This window comes from Cupressus sempervirens, chromosome 1 (genome assembly GCF_028749045.1).
Source record: "Cupressus sempervirens isolate cs-2001-9-10 chromosome 1, ASM2874904v1, whole genome shotgun sequence".
Taxonomy (NCBI): Eukaryota; Viridiplantae; Streptophyta; class Pinopsida; order Cupressales; family Cupressaceae; genus Cupressus; species Cupressus sempervirens.
The window spans coordinates 214,518,734-214,531,489 of record NC_143118.1 but is presented as its reverse complement, the minus strand read 5'-3'; the positions used below and the strand labels follow the sequence as shown (position 1 = coordinate 214,531,489).

Here is a 12,756-nt window from a genome sequence, read left to right as displayed (position 1 = left end):
TGATATGTTCGGCCTTCATTTTATCTCATGATTGCTAGGGTGTTTATTTAAGTAATTCCTTTAGATTTCTATATTATGTTATTTTGAATCTCTTAGAACAGGGGACTTCGTTTTTGGGCTTGCCTCTATCCTTGATCATATCTTCCCAACCTAGCTTAGCTGGAGAATGCAATAAGCATCCTTTAGAACCCAACCTAATGGATGATCTTTGAATAAGGTCTATATGTCCGAGCATAAAGATTGGAATTGCTATGTTGCCATTATGTTGTCTTGACTCTAAGGAACATTTTCTGCAAAGGTGAAAGTTCAGTTTGGTGTGCTGCTTCTAGATAATTTTATAGTCACAACTATAGAAAAATGTTTAACCTATTTGTGTTGGTCTAGCAATTTCATATTTTAAATGTCTGCTTATAAGACTAGGTACCTTTTGACTTTTATATGGTCTTTTTGCTTGCTTCCTTTTTCTACTAATGCTTCATGTTTCTCTTGAGGATTGGTTATTTAGACAGGTATATTGATGTACCAAGCATTGGATATTGGCTTCTGCTTAGATTTAATGGCAGATACCTTAATTTAGCCTTTTCTTCATGGGAACGCCCATGAGTATCTTTGTAACTTTTATGAGTGCGAGGGTATGCCCCTATGTAAATGTAATAATATAGGACATTTGTCCCGAGCAAGATTGGAGGTTTTGTTCTCCGTTCTTTCCTACCAGTGCCCGTTTGAACAGAGTTATGATGTAGGTTTTTTTTAATTTTAATTTTAATAAATAATCAAGGCCTTGGCCATTTACCAATCAAAATTTTAAAAAATAAATGATTTATTTATTTTGTTTTTTTTTAAAATAAAAATTTCTTAAAATTTTTGTCTTGTATTATTGTGTATATTTATATTTATTATTTTTAGGTGCCTATATTTTTAGGCCCTATTATTTCAAGCTCTATTGGACTTCCTCTTATTTCTGCCAGCTATTATTTCAGGATTGTTTTTTATTTAATATAAAAGATTGTAACTGCTCCCTTGTCTTTTTTATTGACAAAGAATCTTGACATATTCCTATGTTAGACATTTGTGATGCTATTGTATAGAATATCTCTTGACGTAATTAGAGTTAATTAATTAATTCATTTATTGCTTGTTTTTATTTAATTGAGGAAATCTTTTTTATTGACAAAGAATCTTGAAATATTTCTATATTAGATATTTGTGATGCTATTGTATAGAACACCTCTTGACATAATTATAATTAATTCATTCATTCATTTATTGCCTATTTTTATTTAATTGAGCAAAGTAAAATGTCTTTTACAAGAAGTAGGATATTTCTCAAAAGTAACTTTGTGTTAAGTAACTTAATGGTACGAAAAGTTGGACAACCCGCCCACTCCAAAATGACATTTTAATACGGTAAAGAAATTCAATCATTATTAATCCCTATGGGCTTTCAATGTCATGCATGCAAGCTCTCTACATTGACAACGTGTTCTATATGAAAACATTCATTATCTACGAGACATCGAAGTAGAATCATGTGGCTTTGGAAGCAATCTCCTAAACAAAAGCGTTCAAGTTACTGTGAGAAGAACCTCCTTCACTTGCAATAGATTTCAGCAATTCCTTCCATTTCAAAGCATTGTTTCTGTACTACTTTTCCTCTTCACTTTCCAATTCCATTGCCGCTCTGATACTGTTGGAGAAGAGATATTTACGGGATTTGTTTCTATCTATAGATTTCTATTTATGGAGAATGCATACTTTGTGGAATTCGTCTGGATTCGTCTTAATCTTTGCCTTCTTCTAATTAAGGCTGATGTATCTCTATATGTAGAGCTGTTGTAATCTCTTGATATACACAAAAATGAATATAACACCCTCTCTCTCTTCTCCAGTGGATGTAGGCTATGGCCGAACCACATACATTTGTATGTTATTTAATTATATGTGTGTTATTTGATTAGTTTCTTTATGGTATCAGAGTGGGGTTTAGCCTGATTCCATCACAAGAGACCCAGGATTTCTTCTTGGTTGCTCAATTTTTTCTGTTCCATTGTTTCGAGCTGTTTGCCTACAAAAACCCTTTTTCATGGCCATTTTTTGCTTGTTTCTAAGCTGAATCGAGGGTGTGTGGCCATTTTTGCTTATTCCTGAGCCATTTTCTATGCTCCCAGTGCGCGACCTAGCCTCTAAAACTCGCGATCTTGCTCTGTGATGCACAATTTTGAGTTCTCTGCAAACATCAAAGCCTCTTCTTGCCGTGAGATCACTAGCCTTGCCATGTGATCTTCCCTCTTCAAATTCCGCACCTGCTCTACTAGTTCATGCATGTTATTTTATCCTCTGCCTCAGAAATCTGGTGTGTTCTGAATCTACAGTAGAGACTTTTATTGTAAGTGTTTTTTTCCTTAGTTTTTTTTCATGGCTGAGTTCAATTCAAATCCTAGTTGGAGACTTTCATCAGTTCCATTAAATGGTATCACTTATGTAGCATGGTCTAGAGCTATTACTTTGTCGCTTGGTGGCAAGAAAAAATTTGGTTTTGTTAATGGTGATAAAAAGTGTCCTCAAGCTACTAAATTAGGATATGAGGATTGGATATCCAATGATCAGCTTGTTCGATCATGGCTACTCAATTCGATGGAAACTCAGATTGCCAAAATTTTCACTTTTTCTAATTCAGCAAAAGAATTGTGGGATTCAATCGCTGAATTATATGGGAACCAAAATAATGTTGCCCATATTTTTGAACTCACTCTTGAAATTGCTACAACCCAACAAGGTGCGAAAACCTTTAGTGAACACCTTGGGAATCTTAAAAAATTGTGGGATAAATTGAACCTGTATCGTTCACATACCACTGTTGCCCAAACTGTTTTGAAATGAGCTGAGGATAAAATTTTCTCACTACTTTGTAGTCTAAAGCCCGAGTATGAATACATAAGGTGCAATCTTCTAATGGATACCACATTACCCACTCTTGCTGGTGTTTGTTTGTGCTATTATTTAGCAAGAGGAAACTTGAAGAAAGACTATGAGCTCAGAATCCAAAACTTCAACAGAGAAGATTGAATCTAATGTCCTCTTGGCTGAAAAGGATGATAAAAGAAAGTCTCATTTTTTTGACAAAAATAAGAATGTTTCTCGCTACAAGGGTAAGAAGGAACTCTATCAATGTGATCAATGCAAGAAAACTAGGCATACCAAGGATCACTGCTAGGAATTACATCCACATCTCAAATCAGAATATAAGGGTCAGAAGGATCATGCTGCTATAGCCGAGACTTCTTTTTCAATCAATTTGTTGGGTCATCTTCTTCAACAACTCAGTAAGACTGTCTCTTCTGGCAACAGTCCGTCCACTTCCTCTCACGTGTCAGGTAATCTTCATGCTTATCTTACCTCCAATTCCAAAATTAATTCCCAGATTATTGATTTTGGAGCTACAGATCATATGGCCAAGAGTCCTTCGGCAACCAATTTTATTTCAAAAACTGATATGCATGATATCTCTGTTGCAAATGGAACTACTATTTCAGCCTTAGGAAGTGGTAAAATTAGTTTCTTTTCTCATAATTCTCCATCTGATGCTCTGGTTGTTCCACCCTTCCCTGTTCAACTTATGTCTGTTGGAAAAATTACTAATTCTTTAAATTGTGATGTCATATTTTCTCCAACAGATACATCTCTGCGTCTCTTCCCTTCCCAGGACTCCATCATCTCCCCTCATTCTCACCCCCATCTTCCAAACATCGCTCACAAACTTTGAGTTAGTCAACTGGTCCGTCCAAATGCCCAATGTGAGCATCGAGATCCCCAAGCTCAAAGCATCCAGAGTCAAATTCCACACACAGTGGCTCATAAATGCCCCCACTGACTGATGGGACAGCACCTCCAATTGAGCACACAATTCCACCACCAACCCCCTTTCCTTCATTTCCTCCATGAATCCCTTCGGCAAAACCTCCCCATCATGACCGTGTCCTGGAGGAGCCCCGATCACCCACAAGAAATTTCTTCCACTATGCTGAATGCCCAAAGCGAGCTCTTTGATCTGCTCTTCGCTTAGGACCAAGATGTTGTCGAACGAAATGTATAACACCGACATGGCAGCTTTCTTGTTCAGCCATTCCATGATGTCCGCCACCTTCCGTGGATTCACATCCACCTCTCTGTCCTCCAAGTTGGGATCTTGCAAGAAAGCCCGTGGAATGGAAGGGCCGATTGGGAGAAAAGGTAGGGAGTTTGATTTAAGGGAATCAATGATTTCAGGCTCTAGATCATACAAAGCATTCAAAATCACCCACGAGACATCCTTCATAACGTCCAATTGCCGTAGATAGTACTTGATGAATCCACTTGTTCCCAAGAATGCCGACGGTAAATCGGTCGATTTCAGCTCAAGATTTTAGACAGTTTTCCACAATCACATCCTTTTGTTGGAAAACAAAGCCATCAATCAAAAAATTAGATTTTGGGGATTAAAATATACGATCAGAGAGAAACAAGCTAAAGATACGAGTTTTTAAGTAGTTTGAAAAAACAAACAAAGCGAAAGAGGGAAGCTAGGTAGGAATCATTGTGAGAAATAATAAATATTTCAATCACAAAAAATAACCCTAGGTATTGCTTGCACAACCCTAAACCTAAAAAAAATTGCACGGCAACAACTATTACCGAGTGCCAAAAATAATTGTTCGGTAACTTAAGAAACCGAGTGCCAGGAGAGTTTACCGAGTGAGCTTGGTAAATGAAAGGCAACTCGGTAAACACTAGATACCAAGTGAGGTCGGTAGATGAATAATCAACTCGATAAACGAAGAACCCGGTAGACACTGTAGGGTGTGATTACCGAGTGAACTCGATAGACAATGTGATTATCAAGTGAGCTCGGTAGCCACTAGAGAGGGGGGTAAGGTAGAAGAAGGCACCGAGTGAACTCGGTAGCCACTGCAGATGACTTCTACTAAAGACAATACCAAGTGCAGACTTATGACGTGAATAATTTCACCATTAAAACTAGAGACCCAAAGCTTCAAATACTCAACAATAAACTTCACAAATGCAATGAACAAGAAGCAATGGAATCACATATGCCTGCTTGCTTACTATTCAACTTAGATTCAAACTATTACAAAATCTGGGAGCATTCGACTTCAACCAGAAAATCTTAAATTGGTAAAACTTGAACAACTTCAATACTTAGAAGCTTTAAACTTTCAACTCTAATGGCTGCATACAATAATGCCTGGAGCAATCACTGCTTCAACAGGATGAATGAAACAATAAAACATTCAACTTATAGAATGATCACAGAAGAAACATGTGCAACTGCAGGTAGGAAATAAACTTCATTTTCTCTGCACTCTGACAACTAGATCTACTGATCACTTCTCTCTTCTTCCTTCTCTGCAACTTCTGATCTTCTCTTCTTCTTTGTCTCTCTGTCTATGGGTCGAATGGAATAAAACATTCCTTTTGTTATACTTGTAAAATATTTTTCTCCTCATTTTTGAATTTCAAAAACTCACCTACCAAGCAATAAATTCTTTTGATCATTCTGCAAGCTGTCATGGAGGTAGGTGGGCGTTTGGCTCTAGGGACAAATGGTCAATATGCATTTAATATTCTAACATTCCCCCTTTGTCCCGAGCCAAAAAAAAAGGATCACTGCTGATCCGGATCAACTACACCAAGACACTCTCTTAGGTGTACAAAAATTCCAATGCCTAATGGCTTGGTAAAAATGTCTGCTAGCTGATGCTTAGAGTTGCAAAATTCCATCTTGATATCCCCATTCTCCACCAACTCTTTGATGAAGTGATATCTGATCTCTATGTGTTTGCTTCTCCCATGGAAGACTAGATTCTTGGACAATGCAATTGATGAGATGTCACAATAAATTGTGGTTCCATCCTCTTGCCTTTCATTCAGATCTATCAAGATCCTTCTTAACCAAATAGCTTGATATGCTGCTACATTTGCTACTATATACTCAACCTCTGCTGTAGATTGAGCAATAATAGGTTGCTTCTCGGATGCCCATGAAATTGCACCCAATCCCATATGAAAGTCCTCTTCCTATCATCTAAGCTTCCAGCCCAATCACTATCTGTGTATCCCACCAACTTGAAATCATCATTTTCAGTATACAAAATTTCAAATCCCTTGGTACCTTTCACATATCTTAGGATCCTCTTTCCCACTTGCCAATGGGAATCGTTTGGTGTTTCCATAAATCTAAAAATTAGACTTACTGCATGCATTAGGTCTAGCCGAGTTGCAGTCAAATACATTAAACTTCCAACCATACTCTTGTATAGTGTTGGATCCACTCTCTTGCTAGAGTCTTCCTTGCTCAACTTCAGAACTACTACTGTTGGTGCGGGGGCTGCCTTATTGTTCTGCATTTTAAATCTCTCCAAGATCTGCCCTGCATACTTTTCTTGAGAGATGAAGATGCCATCATGCATTTGTTTTACTTCTATGCCTAGAAAGTATTTCAAGAGACCAAGGTCTGTCATTTCAAACTCATTTTTCATGGTCTCTTTGAACTCACCAATTAGAGCCTTGTCATTTGCAACAAAAATCAAATCATCTACATACAAAACAACAATCAACACATTACCATTTTCTGCCTTGATGTAGAGAGTAGGCTCACCATTGCTTTTGCTAAAGGCATTGCTCATTAAATATGAGTCAATCCTATTGTACCATGCCCTTGGAGCTTGCTTGAGCCCATAAAGAGATCTCTTCAATCTATATACTTTGTTCTCTTCACCTGCTATTTCATAACCAGATGGCTACTCCACATACACTTCTTCTTTCAATACACCATTTAGGAAGGTGGACTTCACATCCATTTGGTATAACTTCCATTTGTGCTGAGCTGCAATTGCTATTATAGTAGGCACAGTTTCCATTCTTGCAACCGGGGCATAGGTCTCATCATAGTCTCTGCCATACTACTGTTTATAGCCCTTGACTACTAGCCTTGCCTTATGCCTATCAATTTTGCCTTCAGCATTGCATTTGGTCTTGTAGACCCATTTCACTCCAATCACTTGCTTCTTGAGAGGAAATTTAGTTAGCTCCCATGTCTTATTTCTTTCTATAGCATCTATTTCTTCATCCATGGCCTTACACCATTTCTTCTCCTTAATAGCTTCTTCAAAATATATTGGATCAATATGAGAAAATAATGCAAAATTAACACTCTCTTCATGATCTTCATACCTTTCATCTTGGTATATCTCCCTAAGACTCTTGGTCTTTCTTGGTAACAGGGAGGAGAGTGTGGGATTAGAATCTTCGTTGTTGCTGCTTGGCACTGACTCTCGGTCATGCCTAGAGGAGCTCAGTAATGACTGAGGCTGTTTGTCTTTTCTTCTATCTGCTCCTTCTTCTTGTTGTTCATCAACATCCTCTTCACTTATAATTGGCACTTTACTTGAAGTGCTCGGTGACTCATCAATTGAACCATACCAAGACTGATTTTCAAAAAATTCCACATCTCTTGAAAGAGTCATCTTGTTATTCAATGGGTCATACAATCTGTATGCCTCTGATTCTAGGCTGTACCCTGTGAAGATACACTTCGCACTTTTATCATCAAATTTTTGTCTTTGCTCTTTAGACACATGTGCATATGCAACACATCCAAACACCCTTAGGAGTTCAACTATCCATCTTTTTCGTGACCATGCTTCCATTGGAATTCTATCACGGATTGCCTTTGTATGACACCTATTAATTAGGTAAACTGATGTTGCCACAGTCTCTCCCCAAAATTTAGTTGGGAGACCTTTCTCTTTCATCATGCTCCTTGCCATTTCAACAATGGTCCTATTCTTTCTTTCAGCCACTCCATTCTGCTGTGGTGTATAGCTGGTTGTGAGCTCTTTCTTTGTGCCATGTTTCCTACAAAAATTTACAAAAGAATTGGAGGTATACTCCCCTCCTCTATCTGATCTTAGGACTTTGATCTAATTTCCACATTCTCTTTCAACCTAGGCTTTAAATTCTACAAATTTTTCAAATGCTTCAGATTTATTCTTTAAGAAATACAACCATGTCCTATGACTAAAATCATCTATGAATGTTATAAAATAAGTACTTCCCCCAATGGAAGTAACTTGCATAGGACCGACTAGGTCAGTATGCACTAACTCTAATGGATATCTAGCCCTCCTAGAATTTCCAGAGTTAAAGGTAAGCCTATGTTGCTTACCCAAAATACAAACCTCACACTTGTCACATGAATTTCCTATATGTGGCAAACCTTCTACCATTTTTTTAATTGACAATAAATTTAAACCAGCATAGCTAAGATGACCATCCCTGAGGTTCCGTAGTAGTGAGGGGTCTTCAATCACACTCCTTAGAGCTGACTATGTGGGAGGTGCAACACCAACTTGAGAAGAGAAACATGTCTCTATCTTCAAGGGAAACATTCTATTCTTTGTCATTTGAACTGCTGCAAGTAAATTCTTGCTCCAATCCTTTTCTTGAATGATACACCTATCATTCTCCATCAGCACTTTGTATGCATTTTGAATGAGCTGACCAATCCTCATCAAATTGTGCTTCATACTAGGGGCGAAATACACATTTTTTATTTCCTTCTTCTCACATTTCTTGGTGCGGACCATAATAGATCCTTTTCCCACAACTGGTAGGGTTCCATTATTACCCATTTTAATCTCAAATTTGAAACTCTTGTCAATGAATGAGAACAAGGTTTCATTACCACTCATGTGGTTGCTACGTCCACTATCGAGGTACCAAACTTTAGGGCTTCCTTCTTCACCAACATTACACATGATGAAGGCAGTAGCATTCTTTCCACTTCCCATGTTAACATCAGACACGTTTTCTTTGTTCTGACTGATCATTTTTCTTCTTTCAACATTCACTTGCATAATGCCCATATTTGTGATAGTAGTAGCATTCTACATTACTCCTATTTGAGTTGTAGTTTTTCTTACCTCCTCTTGAAGTATTTTGTGAGCTACTTGCTCCATCTACTCTTCCTGAGCTTTCTGCTGCAGCATTCCTTTGTCCTCCATTACCTCAGCCTCTGCCTCTAGAGTTCCTGCCTGAGCCATTTCTTCCTCTCCCCCTTCCTCTTGGATTTGACTGAGCCTTGAATTCTTGCTCTTGAGAAGAAGAAGATGTGGATCTATTGATCCTATGCTCATGGGTTTGAAGTGTACCCATTAACTCATCCATTGTCAAAATAGTGAGGTCTTTTGCCTCTTCTATGGTCATGACCAAATTGTCATATTTATGAGGTAAACTCCTCAATATCTTTTCCACTATCCTTTGCTCTTGATAGTCTTCTCCATTTGACTTCAGTTGGTTAGTCACATTAGAGGTCCTTGAACTGAAGTCTGCAACTAATTCATTTTCCTTCATCTGAAGGTTCTCAAACTCCCTTCTTCTATTTTGCAGCTTTACTGTACGGACTTTATTAGTCCCCTTGAAGTTCGTCTCAAGGATATCCCATGCTTCTTTTGCATAATTTGCTGCTACAATCTTGGAAAAAATAGTCTTTGTCATTGCTGCTTCAATCGAACTTAATGCCTTAGCATCCTTCCTCCTTGACTCTTTCAAATGAGTCTTCTGTGCATTTGTGAGGGCAACATACTGAGTTGGGTCTATCACATCATTAAACCCATTAACTACAAAATCCCACAAATCATTTGCTACCATAATAGTTTTCATTTTCTTTTTCCATGTATCATAATTTTGTCCATTGAAGGGTGGTGGCTGCTGCCATATCTTTCCTGCATCTCCTACCATGATAAATATCTCAGATAAATGCCTAACTTACTTTGGATGTGGGGCCTCAAAGCTCTGATACCATGTGAGAAATAACAAATATTTAAATCACAAAAAACAACCTTAGATATTGCTTGCACAACCCTAAACCTAAAAAAATTGGCACGACAACAACTATTATCGAGTGCCAAAAATAATTGTTTAGTGACTTAAGAAATCGAGTGGCATGAGAGTTTATCGAGTGAGCTCGGTAAATGAAAAGCAACTTGATAAACAATAGATACCGAGTGAGGTTGGTAGATGAATCAACTCAGTAAACGAAGAACTCGGTAGACACTGCAGGGTGTGATTACTGAGTGAACTTGGTAGACAATGCGATTACCGAGTGAGCTCAGTAGCCACTAGAGAGGGGAGTAAGGTAGAAGAAGGCACCGAGTGAATTCGGCAGCCACTGCAGATGACTTCTACCAAAGATAATACCAAGTGCAGACTTATGACGTGTATATTTTCACCATTAAAACTAGAGACCCAAAGCTTCAAATACTCAACAATAAACTTCACAAATGCAATGAACAAGAAGCAATGGAATCACGTATGCCTACTTGCTTACTATTCAACTTAGATTCAAACTATTACAAAATCTGGGAGCATTTGGCTTCAACCAGAAAACCCTAAACTGGTAAAACTTGAACAACTTCAATACTTAGAAGCTTTAAACTTGCAACTCTAATGGCTGCATACAATAATGCCTGGAGCAATCATTGCTTCAACAGGACAAATGAAACAATAAAACATTCAACTTACAAAATGATCAAAGAAGAAACACGTGCGACTGCAGGAACGAAATGAACTTCCTTTTCTCTGCACTCTGACGACTGGATCTGCTGATTACTTCTCTCTTCTTCCTTCTCTGCAACTTTTGATCTGCTCTTCTTCTTTGTCTCTTTGTCTACGGGTCGAATGGAATAGAACATTCCTTTTGTTATACTTGCAAAATATTTTTCCCCTCATTTCTAAATTTCAAAAACTCACCTACCAAGCAATAAATTCTTTTGATCGTTCTGCAAGCTGTCATGGAGGTAGGTGGGCATTTGGCTCCAGAGACAAACGGTCAATATGCATTTAATATTCCAACAATCATACTGTTTCGAAAGTGATGATAAATGGAGAAAACAACAGCGGACTGCGTTCAGAACAAGGTCTGAGGGATACCCAGTTTATTCGCAACATCTCGAACCCACGGAAGGAACGAATTGTAAATTATGCAGGAGACCGAAGAATGATTGTCCCCTGCGAGGGCATCGAGTCGGCGGATCAGGTGTTCGAGTCCCGAGCCATCCATGTTGTCCAGCATGTGCTTGAACACTACTGGATTTATGTTCGAGTCTAGAGTTGAATCACCTTCTGGAAGGCCATCTGGAATGCTTTAGGTGCTTCAGAGATTCACTGGCCTTGAATGACTTTGCGGTGATTGTAGTTGAATGCGACGAACCTAACCAGCAAATTACCTGTGGAGGCCAGATTCTTTGAGAACTGGAGCATGGGATTCGTGTAGCCCGTTGCTGGATATGAAATCACAACTACGTGACCACCCTTCTTCGTATCATTCCCTCCATTACAACTATCCATATTACAATCTTTATCTTTTCTTCGACCAGGAAATAGCTGGTATTCACAGGCAGAAGTCGAATCTGATGAGCTCCTCCTCTCTACCAAAGAAGAGATTTATATTGCACCTTCTTGTAATTTCATGCGCCGATTTGAACCGTCTTCCTATGAATAGAATAACCACCGTATGTGACGAAATGAGGCATGTAAATTGGGATATTATTATTATTGTTATTGCATGACGACATGGATGATGAAATTTTTTGCGTGATGGACGGCGTAGTTCACTCCAAAGACTCTGGAATCAATATTGACCTTGTATTGCCTGTCACTTGCGCTCAACCCACATTGGGCTTGGAATGCTGACATTTGCCTTGAAACAACTTTATCCTCTCACCTGTTCGAGCGTGATTCTCCTGTTGAAGTTTGTCCCAAACAACTTTTTCTTCACTTCTTACGTATTGAACTCGGAGACAAATTTCCCCATGCATCCCCGCACTAGCACCCAGTTAGGAGAGACGAGTCACTAGTTGCCTTGGCTGACTTTTTTTGCACCTACAACTTCTAGTTGCTAGTTGCCTTGGCTGACTTGTTTTTTTACCATAGTTGCTAGTTGTTTTGGTTAATTTTGCACACCTACAATGTTTAACCTGTTTGTTGAATTTTGCTGCTTCTCTAGTGGAGTAAAGAGCTTGGAGCTAATCTTTCGACTTTTCCTCATTTACAGAGCTCTCTGTAGAACTCATAGATTGTAGGGTGGTCTAAAAGTGCCATTTTAAACATTTGTCTGGAACCTGTCTCATTCATCCCTCAATAACTGCTCACCAAAAAAATTTAGTTTTTGCACAAGTGGACCAATCAACAACTAAGAAAGCAAAAAAATGATCAACTATTAGTATATGTGTGATCGACTATTAGTACACATGCTATCATTTTGGGCCTTTTTATGAGTGGTAATTAGGGGGTGATCTATAATGGTAGATGTAGCAGTCATTTGAACATGGTCGGCTACTAGGTCGTCTCCCCTAGACACTTTACTAACTAACAATTGTACCAAATGGGGTGCAAGGGTGTAACCGATAGTGATGTAGATATCTGAAGGTTTATGAACACTCTAATTACATATAAAGGGCTAGGGCTCCTTTCACTTGAATCATAGAGCAAATAGTTCACTTTGTACAAAATGACTTATTCTACAACAAAGTGATGGATAAAGTCATTATTATCTTAATCAATTATCTTGAACTTAATTATAGATGAGACTCTACAACTATGAGGGAATTGTAAGAATTGGTTGGGGCTCTAACACATTGGACCTCATATTGAAATTCATTAATTTTATAACTGTCATTTACTTTTAACCTTGAATAA

At 38.2% G+C, this 12,756-nt stretch overlaps 1 pseudogene; it reads right to left on the bottom strand.

Annotated features, from left to right (window-relative positions):
* Nucleotides 1-1,527: 1,527 nt before the first annotated feature.
* On the bottom strand, nt 1,528-11,437 carry LOC149576907 (UDP-glycosyltransferase 74E2-like; annotated as a pseudogene).
* Between the last annotated feature and the right edge of the window lie 1,319 nt (nt 11,438-12,756).